Raw genomic sequence first — 16,993 nt, 5'->3', positions numbered from 1 at the left:
TGTTGTTGTATATATGTTGTATATTGTTGTTGTACTTTTACTAAATCATGAATATGTTGTTGTATATTGTTGATCAAAGAATCATATATTAATGTTGTATATATGGAGGATTAATGTTGTATATAAATGGATTCATGTTGTATATATCAATGGATTAATGGTGTATAACATTGGATTAAAGGATGAAATCAATATGAATTTTACACTTTTGCAGCATGCGAACAGGTTACCAATTAAATATCCACTGTTTTTCAAACAAATTTTTTTAAAATAACTAACACTTTAGAGGGCGCTTTCTGTAGGAAGCGCCCTCTAAACATTTTACATTGACAACTTTAGAGGGCGCTTTGTCTAGAAAGCGCCCTCTAAACACTTTACATTGACAACTTTAGAGGGCGCTTTTTCCAGAAAGCACCCTCTAAACACTTTAATTGACAACTTTAGAGGGCGCTTTTTCCAGAAAGCGCCCTCTAAGGTGTCCCTTTATGGACCACTCCAGAGGGCGCTTTTTTCTGAAAGCGCACTATAATGTGGCCCTTAAAGGGTCACTTTAGACAGCGCTTTCTCCAGGAAAACAAAGCGCTGTCTTTACCTATGCCAGCGCCACTTTAGAGGGCGCTTAAAAGCGCTGTTATAGGCCAAAATAAGCGCCCTCTTTTCCCTTATTTGGCGTAGTGATTGTGTATAGTAAGTTTGAGTTTGTTTCTTAAATAAACGACTTAATTGAAGAAATGATAAAATGTGAGTTGAACGAGAAGTTGAGGCAATGGAAGGCTAATATAAAAGCAATGGCATATGATCCGAGTAAAATAGAAGAAGAAGTTGCATCTAGAGTACCTAATCCTAGGGTCGACAAAGATCAATACCATGAGTTGGTTCATCATTGGTTTTTTCATGAAGGACAAGTAAGTCATACATGATATGAGTAATTGTTAATGGATCAATTATCAATGAAAAGGCGCAAAGTTGATTGTAAGTTTTTATTATAATTTATTATGTGTTGTGTCATAATCTTCTGATTTATTTGTTTCTTATGAAAATTATTTTTTATCATTGCTTTGATTTTATATTATTCTTTTGGATAAATGGTTGACATGAATTCATATTCAAAAGTTCTCATTCAGATTGTTCATAATGATGTTGTTTTAAAGTATAATAATAAGAATTTGTGCTTTGAAGCATGTGTATGTCATGAACACTTTAATAAGTTTTAAGTAGTGTATGACTATATAATTGTTTATTTACATTAGTTTTTATTTATAATTTTTAACTTTTAATCATACAATTGATATATGGATTAAGAAATGATATTCTAGTTACATGTATGTCGGGTATTTTACAAATATTATTTATGTTACAAGAAAAACTAAACATGTATAATAATGAGGCTGAAAGATCTCAATCATCCTAAATATTTAAGATTATATGTCTTGGAAGGACTTCCAAAGAAAAAGGACGCGTGTGATGTATGGAGAAGTTTCCTAAATCTAAAAAATCAAAGGTACACATGTCATAAAATAAAGAGTTATGTGATAGAGTTAAACATATGGAGGGCTTTTAAACAAATGTCATGACATTGATTCAACATCGGTTTTCTGGAGAAGACGTGAATGATATAATTCAAGTTGCTAGAGAAGTATATCATAATTTACTAATCTTCATATAAAAATACAAGTTGCTTCATTGATTTAATACTAATTTTTATCACAAAATTTTGCAATAGGTTACCGATGCTCCTAGTGTTCCTGCCATTTAAATTCTCATAACTCAAACAATAGTGAAGATAATGAAAACGTTACTAACTAATTACATGCTAGTTTTTTTGAAATGGAGGTATCTATGTTTAATTATGTTATTACTCATGTGTTCCTTTTATTTATTGTAGGTGAATATTAGAAGCTACTAATGAGACTTGAACATGGGAACTTGAAGATGGAAACTTAAATATAAGTAGAAACAATTTGTTTTTTTTTTGTTTTGTTGTTGTTAAACTATCTTTTTTGTTTTTAGTATAATGCTCCAAATTAATCAAGGATTGATATGATTTAACCATAGTTAATTTTATATATTTTGTAAGATATTATGTTAATTTTCAATATATATACATACATATATGGTGTGAAGCTTTCATCTTATTTTGCATTTATAAATATATTTTTTCATGGTGTAAGGAATTTGATTAATTTTGTAATAATAATTTATATATAATTAAGCATCACGAGTATTGTGTTTATATGAATAAAAAATAATAACGGAATATATATTAAAGGTAAATATTGTAGGTATAAAAAGGTAAAAATCATGAATTAAAATATTTATTATTTAGTATACCAATAGTATATTTGATTTCACTAAATTATGTAGCAATAGAAATAATCTGTAGGTAAATTATTTTACTATGTCTACGACTAACTCCAATAGGTAAACCTTTTTAAAAATTTCAGATAACTCTATACAGTCCAAATTTGTAGGTAAAACACTAAAGTAGATCCTACGATTTCATTTCCGTTACTAAAGGGTATAGTGACGGGCAAAAACCGTTGGTATAAGTTAACAATACTCAAATTTGACCGTCAGTATAGGTATATGAGGTTATACCTACGGAAATACAACTTTTACCTATGAAGTACGATTGATATTATCTGCTATCTTTGAACTCTAAGTAGAGAAAATAAAATGTACACCAACAATACAAACTAATTTTATAATGTCAATTAATAAGAGACGTGTATCCCACCAAATCATACTTTTATGTTAAAATATTAATATGACATTGTAAATATAAAGATTTTGATTTGTTGTATGTGTAGTATTATTTTACACGGTCTATGTACTATCTTTATACTCTAAGTAGAGAAATTAGGATGTGCATTGACATTATAAAATAATTTTACACTATCAATCAATGAGCAACGTATATCCCATAAAATCAAGCTTTTATTTTTAAAATACTAAAATGACATGTCAAATTTTAAGATTTAGATTTTTTATATGTGTAATATTGTTTTACATTGTCTTCATTATATCTTTAAACTCTAAGTAAAGAAAATAGAATGTGCATCGACAATGTAAAATAATTTTACACTGTCAAATGTAAATACTTGAGTTTGTTAAATGTGTGATTATTAGAATATCATTGTTACTCATATGTTATTAGTAAGTGCATGGAACTAATCCTAAAACCCTAACCTAATATAGTCGTTGTCGCCCTCTTGCTTCTCTACCAAACATGTGTCATCCCTCATCACACAACCAACCGACACACCTTATTATGTCGCCCTCTTGCTCTAACTCAGACTCACCTTCTGTAACCACATAGAATACCAATCCTTCCATTTATCCCACATTCACCATCTTTAACATCACCAATTTTATCAAAATTACCCCACATATTGAAAAAGCCCAATACAACACTTGCCCTGAAGTCTTCAAAATCCATGCTTGTGTTCATTAAGTGATTGATCATATCATCCAACCGAAACCACATCACCTCTTAATATCAAAGACACAGATCTCCTTCTCTGGGCACGTCTTGATGTTGTTATCCGTTAATGGATATATGGCACAATTTCTTATGACCTTCTTCACACCATCATTGAGCATGATTCAAGGACAAGAAATGCGTGGAACAAATTAGTTAACATTTTTTGTGACAAAAAAAATTATAGGGCTCTCTACCTAGAGCAATAATTTTCTAATGTTTATATGGAGCAATTTATTGATGCTTCGACCTATTGTCAACATCTCAAATCCCCGTATGATTAACTCTCTAAGGTCGGTGCTCCAGTGTGTAATGAAAGGCTTGTTCTTCAGCTCATTTATGGCCTGACAAATGTGTATTCCATGATGGGTTCACAAATTTGTCGTGTGATGTGTTGTTAAACTTGGTGTTCGCAAGTGTACGAACGCGTCAGAATAATATAAAAGATTATCGAACCACAGAGACCAAGTGTCAATCTATCGTTATCTATTGTTATGGTGTTTATCAAAGGCAGTCAAAATAGGTGTTTTTGTAGTGTGCAATGAAAAGTAAAGTATTGAAAATAGAATATAATTTATAAAGACAGGGTCGAATGTAATTCACGTAATCAGTTGATAATCCAAGTACGTGCTAATAGAACTACTTATGGGCAATGTTTCCTACTTTGAAAAGAACTAATTTAACAGGAACTTTCGCTTTCGCGTATTCAGAACCGAGTTGTACTCCCTAATCAAACCCTCTTATTGTCACTTATAAAAAGGCGCGCATTGCGTTAGAGTAGTAAACCTATTTTTAAGAAATATAGTATCTTAACTAAGTTGAAAAGTATTATAACCTGGATTTCTTAACCAAAAGAGGTTCTTACGAACCAGACTCTAAACTTATAAACGCGTCCGAAAATAGTTTTAAAATCTCTTTTCTCCTTGATGTTAAAAACTCCTAATGAACTAGATAAAGCGTTTTCGCTGTTTTTGAAATAGTTAAAAACAATTAAGTTTATAAAGACGTTGGACAACTTTCGATCTTACCCAACGGAATTGAAGTGCGGGAAAACTTAAGTTGAAAGTTAAAATAGCCCTTAAGTGTTTCTACGAACAATTGTACGGATTATCGGTTTAATTACGATCCTTACATTCTAACCTTTTAGATTTAGTTAGACATGGTAAAGTAAAAGTGCATTAAAGTAAATAAAAGTAGTGCGAGTGCGAGAAATAAATAAAAGTAGTGCGAGTGCGAGAATTAAATAAAAGTAAAGCGAGTGCGAGGAAATAAATAATTTAAAGCGAGTGCGAGGAAATAAATAAAGTAAAGGCGAGTGCGGGAAATAAATAAAGTAAAGCGAGTGCGAGAAATAAATGAAAGTAAAGCGAGTGCAAGGAGATAAATGAAAGTAAAGCGAGTGCGGGAAATAAACAAAATAAAGCGAGTGCGGGAAATTAAATAAGATAAAGACAAGTAATAAAAACCTGCTCCAATCGAAGGGCTGAGTAAATTGCAATGCGGAAAAGAAAATGGCGGCAGGATTAACTTCCTTCCAAAGTGCTCCAAACTCGATTACAGACTCTATCACAGACTTGATGACACAATTGTGGTAACACTCCAATACGAAACGACTACCACTATAAAATACTGAATATATGCCAAAGTGAAACAAATTTGCTTCTGAGTTTGCCTCTGTTCTAAGTTTGGATGATTGTAAAACTGAATTCGCGTTTCTATTTATAGGAAAATAAAAAAGGTGGAATTGACTTGGATGCCCTTCAACTTGAAAATAGAGGAAACCGTTTCCTTCTTGTGGCGCCCGCCACAAGGCTATGGCGCCCGCCACAAGCACAAAGTGGGGCGCCTTAGCGGATGAAGTGGGGAAACGTGGGAGTTGAGGAAGTTGGACTTGGACACGTCATGGCTTGGTCTGTGGCGCCCGCCATGGGGTATGCCATAAGCATAAAATGCTGAATTTTAGGGTTTTTAGCCCTTTTTCACTCCTTTTCTCGATCGGGGCTCCGATTAAAGTAAAAACCTGAAAACAAAGGAAAACACAGTAATAACACAACAAAATGACAATAAAATAACTAGAATGCATGTGAAATCGGAGTCGAAAATACGTAAATTTTAGTGTGATCAAACTCTCCCACACTTAAACCTTTGCTTGTCCTTAAGCAAAACATTGAAAAGCTCATAAAAGAAAGACTGGTGCAAACGAGTGCTTCAGGTGAAAATTCTAAGTTCAAGTCGGGATGCAGTGATAGGTACTAACTGAGTGAACTAAGGGTATCATGATAACACTAATCCGCAAATACAGACATAAACTTCATTCCTATATTAACCAACCCATATTATCCCACAACACCTAGGCCTTCCTCTTCATCTCCTTTTATGTCCTTTTCATTCAGGCGCAATCACATTAAGCCCGTTATCCGTACATGCTTCATAGTAGAGTGGCCTGTTAGTGATTATGATCAGAGCTTGGGGTTTCTGGCACATCAACATGTGTAAACCCTTTTATTGGACCCAACTGTAGTTGTGGGGGATCGGATCGTAATCCGCCCTACCGAGTTCAGTGCCAGATACCTCTGAACCAACCAACAGTGGGTACTGCTTTTCTTTTTCTTTTTCTTTTTGTAGCAATTTTTTACAATTCTTTGGTTTAAATGACTTTGTGAGGGTCACCTATACCAGAGTTGCCTTTTTGCTTTCTTTTATTTTTTTGTTTTTCTGGATCATTCACTTATTTGCATCGGTCCCCTACGTAGAGGATGCGTAGGCCAGAGCTGACTGCTGAGATAAACTACTAAGGACTTATACGGGAATGATGATTAAGGCCATGGTATATGGGGTTTCGGGAATGATTCCTATATTTACGAAGCTTATGGTGCTAAAACAGATACTGATGTTTCGCAAAGTTCTCCCAAGTCACCGCATCCTTAGTCAAAACATGTCTTAAAAACCTGAAAACTTTCGGAATAACGCTATTTTCTTTTGCAAAAATTATTTTGGTGGGGCTAAAGGTATGGGGAGACTAGATTGTACTAAAGATTTACTATATTCGGTGACTCGTCATGCATTATACTAAAAAGCAAAATAAACAACTAAAAGGGAAATTAAACAACTAAAAGGAAATAAACAATCTAAAAACAGTAAAGAAAAAGCGATAAAGGAAAACGAGAAAAGACAATAAAGAAAAGACGATAGAGTCTCCTCCCACACTTAAATCGAACATTGTCCCCAATGTTTCGAAATAAGATAAGGGAAGAGTTACCTGGCAACCTACTGCTGACCACTAGTGCCCTCGCCATCCTGAGGTGGACGACGGGATCGGGTACGACGACGGTCTCTCTGAACCATCCTCGCCTGCAGGGCATCCTGAGCAACCCTCACCTCTCAAATTTTTAGTCTCGATGCAAAATATGATCAAACAAAATAAAAATAAAAATAAATAAATGCAAAAAAGTAAAATGAAAGAAAAACCATGGGTTGCCTCCCACGCAGCGCTTGTTTAACGTCATTAGCTTGACGATTAGAATTTATATACCTGTAGTAGTATGAATCGGTGGATCAATCAGGGTGTGGCTCGAGTAGTATGCTGGAATGTCTCCTCCTTCGTAGAGCTTCAGTCTTTGTCCATTTACAATGAATGGAATACATGTTTGGTTCTTGATTTCTACGGCTCTTGATCTCAGAATCTTGGATACTTCGAAAGGACCAATCCATCTTGAACGTAGCTTTCCAGGGAAAAGTTGTAACCTAGTGTTGAAAAGGAGAACATAATCGCCTACATTGAAGTTTTTCTTTACTATTCTTTTGTCATGATAGGCTTTTGTCCTCTCTTTATATATTTTTGCATTTTCGTAGGCAGATTGCCTAAGTTCTTCTAATTTATGAATGTCTAGGATACGCTTTTCTCCAGCGGCTAAGTAGTCTAAATTCAAAGTTTTAATGGCCCAATAGGCCTTATGCTCTAACTCGAATGGTAAGTGACAAGATTTTCCATAAACTAGTTGGTAAGGAGTAGTTCCTATAGGGGTTTTGAAAGCGGTTCTATAGGCCCATAATGCTTCTTGAAGCTTCTGAGACCAGTCTCTCCTAGAAATAGAAACAGTTTTCTCTAGGATTTATTTTATCTCCTTATTAGATACTTCTACTTGGCCACTAGTTTGTGGGTGGTATGGTGTTGCTACTCTATGCCTAACTCCATATTTTCTTAAAAGTTTGTCAAATATTCTCGATATAAAGTGTGATCCTCCATCGCTTATGACCAAACGTGGTGTTCCAAATCTAGGGAATATATAGTTTTTAAATAATTTGATTACTACCCTAGTGTCGTTTGTGGGTGCGGCTATAGCTTCAATCTACTTAGACACATAGTCTACAGCTACTAAGATATACATGTTCCCTAAGGATGGTGGGAAAGGTCCCATGAAATCTATACCCCATACGTCAAAGAGTTCTACTTCCTGAATGTTTCTTAGAGGCATCTCATCACGTCTTGAAATGTTTCCAGTGCGTTGGCATCTATCACATTTGACAATGAAAGCATAAACATCACGCCACATGGTAGGCCAGAATAGGCCAGCTTGAAGAATCTTGGCGTATGTCTTAGAGGTGCTCGCATGTCCACCATAAGGTGCAGAATGACAATGCTCGATAATATTATTTACCTCTTCTCCTGGAACGCAACGGCGAAAAATGCCATCTTTACCCCCTTTTGAAAAGGAGCGGTTTGTCCCAGTAGAAGTTTCTCACATCGTGGAAGAATTTCTTCTTGCGGTGGTAGTCAAGATCAGGGGGTACTATATCAGCAGCTAGGTAATTAACGAAATCTACATACCATGGTACGTTACTTATTGCTAAGGAATTTTGGGAGTGCTCATAAAGGTCTAGGTTATTGTCTTCAATGGTTTCTACTTTAGCGATCAGTCTATCATAGGCGAAATCATCATTTATAGGTACTATTTCAGGTTTTAGATGTTCTAGCCTAGAAAGGTGATCAGATACTACATTTTCAGTGCCTTTTTTTATCTCTTATGTCTAAATCAAACTCTTGTAGTAATAGAATCCATCGGAGTAACCCGGGCTTGGCATCTTTTTTACTTAATAGGTAACGAATGGCAGCATGATCGGTGTAAACAATAATTTTTGCTCCTACTAGATAAGATCTAAATTTGTCTATAGCGAAAACTACAACGAGTAATTCTTTTTCAGTTGTTGCGTAGTTAAGTTGGGCAACATCTAGGGTTCTACTGGCATAATAAATGGCATGTAATTTTTTATCTTTCCTTTGTCCTAGAACGGCTCCAACTGCATAATCACTAGCATCGCACATTATCTCAAAAGATTCCGACCAATCGGGAGGTTTCATAATAGGTGCAGAGATTAATGCTTGCTTTAAGAGATTAAATGCGTCATTACATTTTTCGTCGAAAATGAATTCAACATCTTTCATTAAAAGTCCGGTTAACGGTTTAGTTATTTTGGAGAAGTCCTTAATAAAACGCCGGTAGAATCCAGCGTGTCCAAGAAAGCTTCAGACTTCTCTGATTGTTTTTGGTGGTTTTAGGTTTTCTATAACTTCTATTTTAGCTTTATCTACCTCTATACCTTTTTCGGAAACTATATGTCCTAAAACTATTCCTTCGGTCACCATGAAATGACATTTTTCCCAATTTAGCACGAGGTTTACCTCCACGCTGTCGCATTACGCGAAAAACCGGCGGGAAAACAAGAACAACAGAGCCGCCACCGTGCGTTATTTATCCCAAAAGAGGGAAAGGAAACGCTCAGAGTAAACCTGAAAAAAGCATGGTCTCGCGACCAAAAAGAATGGGATCGGGAGTCGGTTATGCGAAGGGAAGGTATTAGCACCCCTACGCATCCGTCGTACTCGACGGGATCCACGCACAATAGGAAGGAAAATGGTTGCTAAAACACTGCTCATAAACCAACAAACACTGGCTGAAAGAGACACAAGAAAACAAACAAGACTGACTCGGCAGGATATCGCATCCCGGACCTACTTAGTCTATCAGGCATAGACATCAGAGCATAGACATCAGAGTCAAAGTAGTTCGAACAAAGGGGGGAAAACGCATGCTCGCTAGGATGTCGCATCCTATGCATACGTATCTTCTTGGACGAAGAAGAATCAGAGCATTCGTAGCTCGGCTCACGCACACAAACAAAACAACACAGGAAATCGACTGCCAATCGCTGGGCTTACGTCAAACTCCACACAAAAATAGGCAAACATGGAACCCGAATGCCAATCGCTGGACTTATATCAGCTTCCGAACCAAACACACCCACACTGGAAACCAGATGCCACTTAATGGACTTATACCGGACTCCAAGCACACAACAAGAGGATACGGAATGCTAATCGTTGGGCTTACATCCATCTCCTGACACACACAACACAAAACAAAACGGGCGCCCGGAGAGATCAGCTCATCTCCTGCCTACGTACCTCATCTGGTATGAGGATCAGGGCGACGTAGTTCCCCTACGAAGGGACACAGGGCTAGCCTAACCAGATAACAGAGGGAGACACAACTAGGGAGACTACGACTCGAGCCTAGATGTTATCATGCAAAATCATCCCTAAGTTAAGGTTTCTAGCTAACTTGCACAGGAAGCAAGCCTATCCTAAAGCACAAGCAATAGCAAACAATCACAAACAGCACACACTATATGCACACAAGTGAGGCTCAAACAAGGGTGGGGCTGCAAGAGCAAGCCAACTGTACAAGGTGAGTTTTGCTCTTAACCTTGACATTGAGAGCCAAGGTGAAGCTGAGGAAAGGTGGGTGAAGATAAGACTTCACAGCTCTTATCCCTGGCCAGGGAGAGCTTCAGACAAAGGAGCGTGGGTTCAGAATGTGGGAACCCTTCTACACTCAAGACACGGACTCAACTGTACAACTGTACAAGATCTTGGGTTACTGTCCTCAATGCGTCAACACAGTGGTGTGAGCAGAGGGACGACTCAACAGAATAGCGGGAGATAGATTGCATATCTCTTATATCCGCCAATTTCCTCATAGAGGTCTTTACCTGCTTGGGGACAAAAGTTAAACAAGCACAAACATCGCCTCTTAAGGAGGACTTCAGACAGGTGCCTGGCCAAGTAACAGGCCAGGTCTTCCAGACTACATGGAGACAAGAATGTTATACCTCAGTGCAAATTGCTTATCAAGCAAAGTAAAGCAAAGCAATGTTAGCAACTAATGTACCTGAAATCAATCAAATACAATCAGTATACCAATCACAGAACTAAACAGCAAATGTTTCACAATTAACTATACACAGACAAACACAAGCCAATGCACCAAGGTGCAAGTCATTAAGGCTCAAACTCAAATATCAAACCCTGCAAAACAAAGTCAAAATTAGCCATATACAAGTCACAAGTCAACTCCAATGGAGGCACATCATCCAGCATAGGCCATTTGTGCTATTAACCTGAAACACAACTCAAAAGTGAGATCACAAACCACTAGTCCAAGACTAGGGTCAAAATGAGAACAAAAAGTCGAAACAGAACCTGAAACTCATTTAATCAAGAGATAACATGTCCTAAAATTAAGGGAGCATGCAAGATTGAATTACTTCTAAGCCTAGGGGTAGAATAGTCATTTCACAGTTAGGGAGTAATATTGAACCAAAATTCTATTTATATCTAACCTAGACTAAATATTTCTAAAATCTAAGTAATTCTAATCTAAAACTGTTTAATTCTAATCATTAACAGTAACTAAACAATTAACCTCCTAATCACATCTAATTATTTCTAAAAATCTATTAGACTATTCTAAACATTATTCTAAATCAACATATTCTAATTCTAATTTGACAACTAATTAAAATGATAAAATTCTGAAATTAATTTCTAATAATATTTCTAATCGTTAACTAAAATTTCTGATCAGCTCTCTAATATCTTCTAAGCAACTCCTAATCCTAAAATTAAGCTAATCTAATCCATCTAATTAACTCTAAAGTTAATCCTAATAATGTACTCATCGTAACAGTCCTAAGATTAATTTCTAACTACCATTATCTATTAACACTAATTAAGAAACAAGAATCAGTGGAAACGGGTCTTGGTCTATAACCGGGGGTGCAGGCCCATTCGCAGGGGTGCAAGGTGAGGTTATTTGGGTTGGGCCTAATCCGGGCCCGTGCTAAGCAAGCAATGGAATGAGAGGCCAAGTTCAGTCTCTCATGGTGTTCTTGTGCACATCGAAACAGGCTCAAAACGTGATTCCTCCAAAAGCACTTCCTAGACGCGCTTCTCTCCTCTCACCGACGTTGACATTTCGACGTAAACAACAACAAAAGGAGATGGGATCCGATAGCAATCCGTTCATCGTGGCCTCTTCTCTCATCATCTCCTGCTTGCCTTCTCCGATTCCGACGTGGTTAACGGTGAAGCAATCGAAGAACCGATTCGAAAGTTGACCTTAATCTCCAATTGAAGTACGAATCGAGAGCCGCATAAAAGGAAAACTCACAAAACAGGTATCACATATTCCGCTCAGATCTTCGCTCGATCCTTCTTCTTGAGCTCTTCTGAGAGGGCTTTGCGTCGATGTTGTTCGATGCGGAATGGAGAACGCGATTCGTTTCCTTTATCAGTTTTCGGATTCACAGGTTCACATCGCCAAATACGACTCGATCTGCTATGGTATGAATAAGCGAAGGTAGAAGTGACATCGAAGGTGGATCGAAGGCTTACCGTACGGTGCAGGTATCGAATCTTTCGCCGAATTTCCGATCGATTCTTCGTCCTCTTCTCTGCTTCTGTTCGTTTTGCTGTGGATTGAAAATTTGGTTTTGCGGTTCGATGAAGATTGGTGCGGTTTGTTGTGATTTCACGTGGTGAAGGTTGAAGTCGAAGAACAAAGAAAATAGAGGATGATTGATTCCGAAAGGTGCGATCCGATTTCTATCCTCTACCTCTGCTATCTGTTTTCTGTTTGAGATGAGAGTGTAGTTGAGAGTTAGGTGAATAATCAAGTGGAGGCGTGAGGCTTTGGTAGGTTCAGTAGGAATTGCAGGGCGATGGTTTTTGAATGTGTATTGGGGATTGAAGGTGGTTCTTGATGCTGAAGATTGGATTGTGGTGAAGGTTTGATGAAGGTGGAGATCACCGTTACGGTTACGGATTCGCAATGGTTGAAGGTGGAGGAAAGTTCTGTGAATGGGTTGAGAGCTTGTGATGAAGTTTTGAAGAAGAATCTGGAAAAAAAACTTGAGAAGTGAAGATTTGTGAGTTTTTATAGAGTGATGAGAGTGAGATTTGCAGTCTGTTAGGAAGTTTGTTAGCAAAAAACTGTTATTCAATTTTCATTTTTATGCAGAATTTTTTTATGCAGGAATTGATTTATGTTGCAGTTTTGCATTTGCTTGAGCTTGGAAGCTTGCAGCTTGTTGTTGGCTCGGCTGGGTGTTTGGAATTGCTTAGCTGCGGTTCAATTGCAATTTGGTGTTGTGGCTCGCGTTTTGCTTTGCGGTTTACCGGCTTGGAATTGTGGCTATTGTTTGGCTTGGCAGCAGAATTTTGATGCATTTTATGCAGAATTTTTGATGCCTATTATGCAGAATTTCTACATGCCTATTATGCAGAATTTTTGATGTGTTGCTGAATTTTTAATGCAGAATTTTGTTAAATGCAGTGCAGAATTTTTAATGCAGAATTTTGTTAAATGCAGGTGCAGAATTTTGGTTTTGTACAAATGGATATGGGTATGATTGGATAATGGCAATTGGTTTTAAATGGATAAACTAAATTGGATATGGATAATGGATTATTGTAAAAATGGATTTGCATTGGATATGAGAGGATTTTCTAAATGAATGGAAATATGATTTTGGATAATGAAAATGGATCGATGTGGATTTAAAAATTGTTTAGAAACATGGATTAATTTGGAAAATGGTTAATGGACCAAACTTATGGACTTAACAAAAAAAAAGAATGGGCTCAATGCAATCACGATTAAATTTCCACAACCAAATCAAATTTTCAGTAATCAACTCGGATCATCCAACTCAACTTGAATTTCCAAGATTAATTCGAGAAAAGAACAAAATGATTTCTAAAACCGAATTTCTTCAAGATAAGTATTTGTAATGACAAATGAACTTCTTTGGGACATGAAGGAAGCGTCTCAAACCATCTCTCCACCTCCTAGCCCTCAGTTGACTTTTATGGATCCCAGATGACCTGAAACTGCATTGTGGACTTTGAGCTTTCAACACTTGGCCAAACTGCTTCCAAATGACCCTTGAGCTCACATAAGCTCATTGGAACACCCATAGGGCCTTTTTCATCATGAAAATCCCTTGCTCTCTTGCACAGATGATTCTCGTGATCAGTCTTGACTGATGAAATGCAATGGACTATGCAATGTGAATGCAATGTTAATAACCTAAAAATGAAATGAATGTACAAATGGGAGGTGCAAATTTGAGGTGCTACACACGCATCTCTCCAGGATTTTCTCAAGGTTAGCAAGGCAATTGTGGAAATCGAATCCGCAAACCGAGAAATCGTCCATAAACACTTTCATGATACCATCAAGGTAATCTGCGAAGATTGACATCATGCAGCGTTGGAAAGTAGCTGGGGCGTTACAGAGGCCAAAAGGCATTCGTCTGTAGGCAAAGGTTCCATAGGGGCATGTAAAAGTAGTTTTTTCTTGATTTTCGGGGTGAATAGGTATTTGGAAGAATCCAGAGTACCCATCTAAATAACAGAAGTAAGAGTGTCTGGCTAGACGCTCCAACATCTGGTCTATAAATGGTAAAGGGAAATGATCCTTCCTAGTTGCTTTATTTAATTTTCTATAATTTATACACATCCGCCATCCTCCTTCTAAACGTTTTGCTACATGTTCGCCTTTATCGTTTTGCACGACTGTGATGCCTCCCTTTTTAGGTACTACATGCACAGGGCTCATCCACTTACTATCCGAGATCTGGTAGATTATACCTGCCTCAAGCAACTTAAGAACTTCCTTCTTAACAACATCACTCATTATAGGGTTTATTCTTCTCTGATGCTCCCTAGAGGGTTTTGAATCTTCTTCTAACGAAATCCGATACATGCATACGGACGGGCTTATACCTTTCAGGTCAGAGATATTATATCCTAAGGCTGAGGGATGTCTTCGCAAAACGTCTAAAAGTTGGTTCGTTTCCTCTTGGCTCAAGGTAGCACTGACTATAACTGGACGGTTCATCTTTTCCTCGAGGAACTCATATCTCAGGTTCTTAGGCAGTTCCTTAAGTTCTAAGGTTGGTTTCTTAGGGCATGGCATAGGATCTGGGGTAAGGGATAAACATTCGTAAAGGTTATCATCGATGTAAGGTTCTTTAAAGTCATCATCTTCCTTTATGGGGGTTGATGGTAACTTGATAATTTCTTTTTGTTCTAATTCTCTAACACATTCATCAATGATATCTAAGGCATAACACGAGTCTCCCATCACAGGTGCCATAAGAAATTTCGAAAGTATAAATTCTATTTTCTCGTCACCTACCTCAAATGTCAACTTTCCTTTCTTGACATCTATTATGGCTCCTGCAGTCGATAAGAATGGTCTACCTAGAAGAATTGGTATATCATTGTCCTCTTTGATGTCCATGACGACAAAATCAGTAGGGATAAATAGTTTACCTATCCTAACAGGGACATCTTCTAAAATGCCTATCAGATATTTGACAGATCTATCGGCTAACTGAAGTGACATCTTAGTGGGTTGTAATTCTCCTAAGTTTAACCTCTCACAAACTGCTAGAGGCATTAAGCTCACACTAGCTCCTAAGTCTAGAAAAGCTTTATCGATGACATGATTACCCAAAAGGAAAGGAATGGAGAAATTTCTAGGATCTTTATCTTTCTTTGCTAATTTGTCCTCGGAAATAGCATTACATTCCAAAGGCTTCGGATCGTCAAGTCTACGTTTGTTGGTAAGGATGTCTTTCAGAAACTTTGCATAAGAAGGTATTTGGGTGATGGCTTCTGTGAAAGGGATTTCTACATGAAGTTTTTCTATAACTTTAATAAATTTGTGGTACTGTTTATTGATCTGGGTTTGTTTGAGTCTTTGCGGATATGGTATAGGTGGTTTATATGGTGGGGGAGGTACGTAAATTTTATCTTTAGGTTCTTCTCCTTTCTCTCGACCTTCCTGGTTTTCAGATTCTTCTGGTTCCTTTACTTCGTCCGGGGGTTTGGTACATTCCATAGAAGTTTCGGGTTCACTCAGTCTTGGGTTTGGTGGCTCATCATAAGCGTTCCCACTTCTTAGGGTAATGGCATTGGCTTGTTCTCTCGGATTTTGTTGAGGTTGTCCAGGGAATTATCCTCCAGGTGTAGTCTGAGGGGCTTGGTTTAAAGCTACCTGAGAGATCTGTGTTTCAAGCATCTTGGTATGAGTAACTATTTGGTCAACCTTGGTTCCTAACTGAGTAATCAATTCGTTAACATGAATGTTTTGGTTCATGAACTCCTTGTTTTGTTGGGTTTGAGCGGTGATAAAATTTTCCATAATTTTCTCAAGGCTCGACTTTGGTGGTACAGGTTGCATAGGTTGATTTGATCTAGGCGCTTGATAACTAGGTCTCAGAGGTGCATTATTTTGAATTGGGTTATTGTTTCTATATGAGAAGTTAGGGTGATTCCTCCATCCAGGGTTATAAGTATTTGAATATGGGTTCCCTTGGGTGTAGGTCACTTTCTCGGAGTGGGTTTCGTTCAATAGACTGCATTCAGCGGATTGGTGTCCTTGGGTTCCACATATCTCACAATCCGACGAAACTGCGGCTACAGTATTCGGGTTCGTGTACATATGCTCGACTTTGAGAGCTAATGCGTCCATTTTAGCTTGCATCATGTCTATAGAGCTTAGTTCATGCACTCCTCCTTGGGCTTCCTTCTTCTCCACTGTCGCTCGTTCGACTCCCCATGATTGATGGTTTTGAGCCATGTCTTCGATGAGGGCACTAGCTTCAGGATAAGGTTTGTTCATCAGAGCACCGCCTGCGGCAGCGTCGATGGTCATCTTTGTGTTATAATGAAGTCCATTATAGAAGGTTTGAATGATTAACCAATTTTCTAAACCATGATGTGGGCATGCTCGTAATAACTCTTTATATCTCTCCCCCAAGCTTCGAACAACGATTCTCCTTGGTTTTGGGTAAATCTAGTTATATGGTTTCGAAGAACGACGGTCTTACTCGGGGGAAAATATCTAGCAAGAAAAACTCTTCTAAGGTTATCCCAAGTCGTAATGGAATTGGGTGGAAGGGAATCTAACCATGATAGGGCTTTATCTCTGAGGGAAAAAGGGAATAATCTTAAACGTATTGCCTCAGGAGAAGCTCCATTGGTTTTAAAAGTATCTGCTAATTGAAGAAATATTTTTAAATGTTGGTTAGGGTTCTCGGTAGCGAGACCCGCGAATTGTCTCTGTTGCACTAATTGCAACAAGGATGGTTTAAGTTCAA

At 37.6% G+C, this 16,993-nt stretch overlaps 1 long non-coding RNA gene and 1 other non-coding gene across 2 annotated transcripts; both read left to right on the top strand.

Annotated features, from left to right (window-relative positions):
* Nucleotides 1-1,707: 1,707 nt before the first annotated feature.
* On the top strand, nucleotides 1,708-2,130 carry LOC127093159 (uncharacterized). The gene is made up of 2 exons (XR_007792441.1): nucleotides 1,708-1,794; nucleotides 1,886-2,130. It is a non-coding gene; the product is annotated as an uncharacterized LOC127093159 (long non-coding RNA).
* A 14,473-nt stretch (nucleotides 2,131-16,603) lies between these two features.
* On the top strand, nucleotides 16,604-16,712 carry LOC127099301 (small nucleolar RNA R71). The gene has a single exon (XR_007793822.1). It is a non-coding gene; the product is annotated as a small nucleolar RNA R71 (small nucleolar RNA).
* The last annotated feature ends 281 nt before the right edge of the window (nucleotides 16,713-16,993 follow it).

This window comes from Lathyrus oleraceus, chromosome 6, assembly GCF_024323335.1.
Source record: "Lathyrus oleraceus cultivar Zhongwan6 chromosome 6, CAAS_Psat_ZW6_1.0, whole genome shotgun sequence".
Classification (NCBI taxonomy): domain Eukaryota; kingdom Viridiplantae; phylum Streptophyta; class Magnoliopsida; order Fabales; family Fabaceae; genus Lathyrus; species Lathyrus oleraceus.
This window is presented reverse-complemented; position numbering and strand designations above follow the sequence as displayed.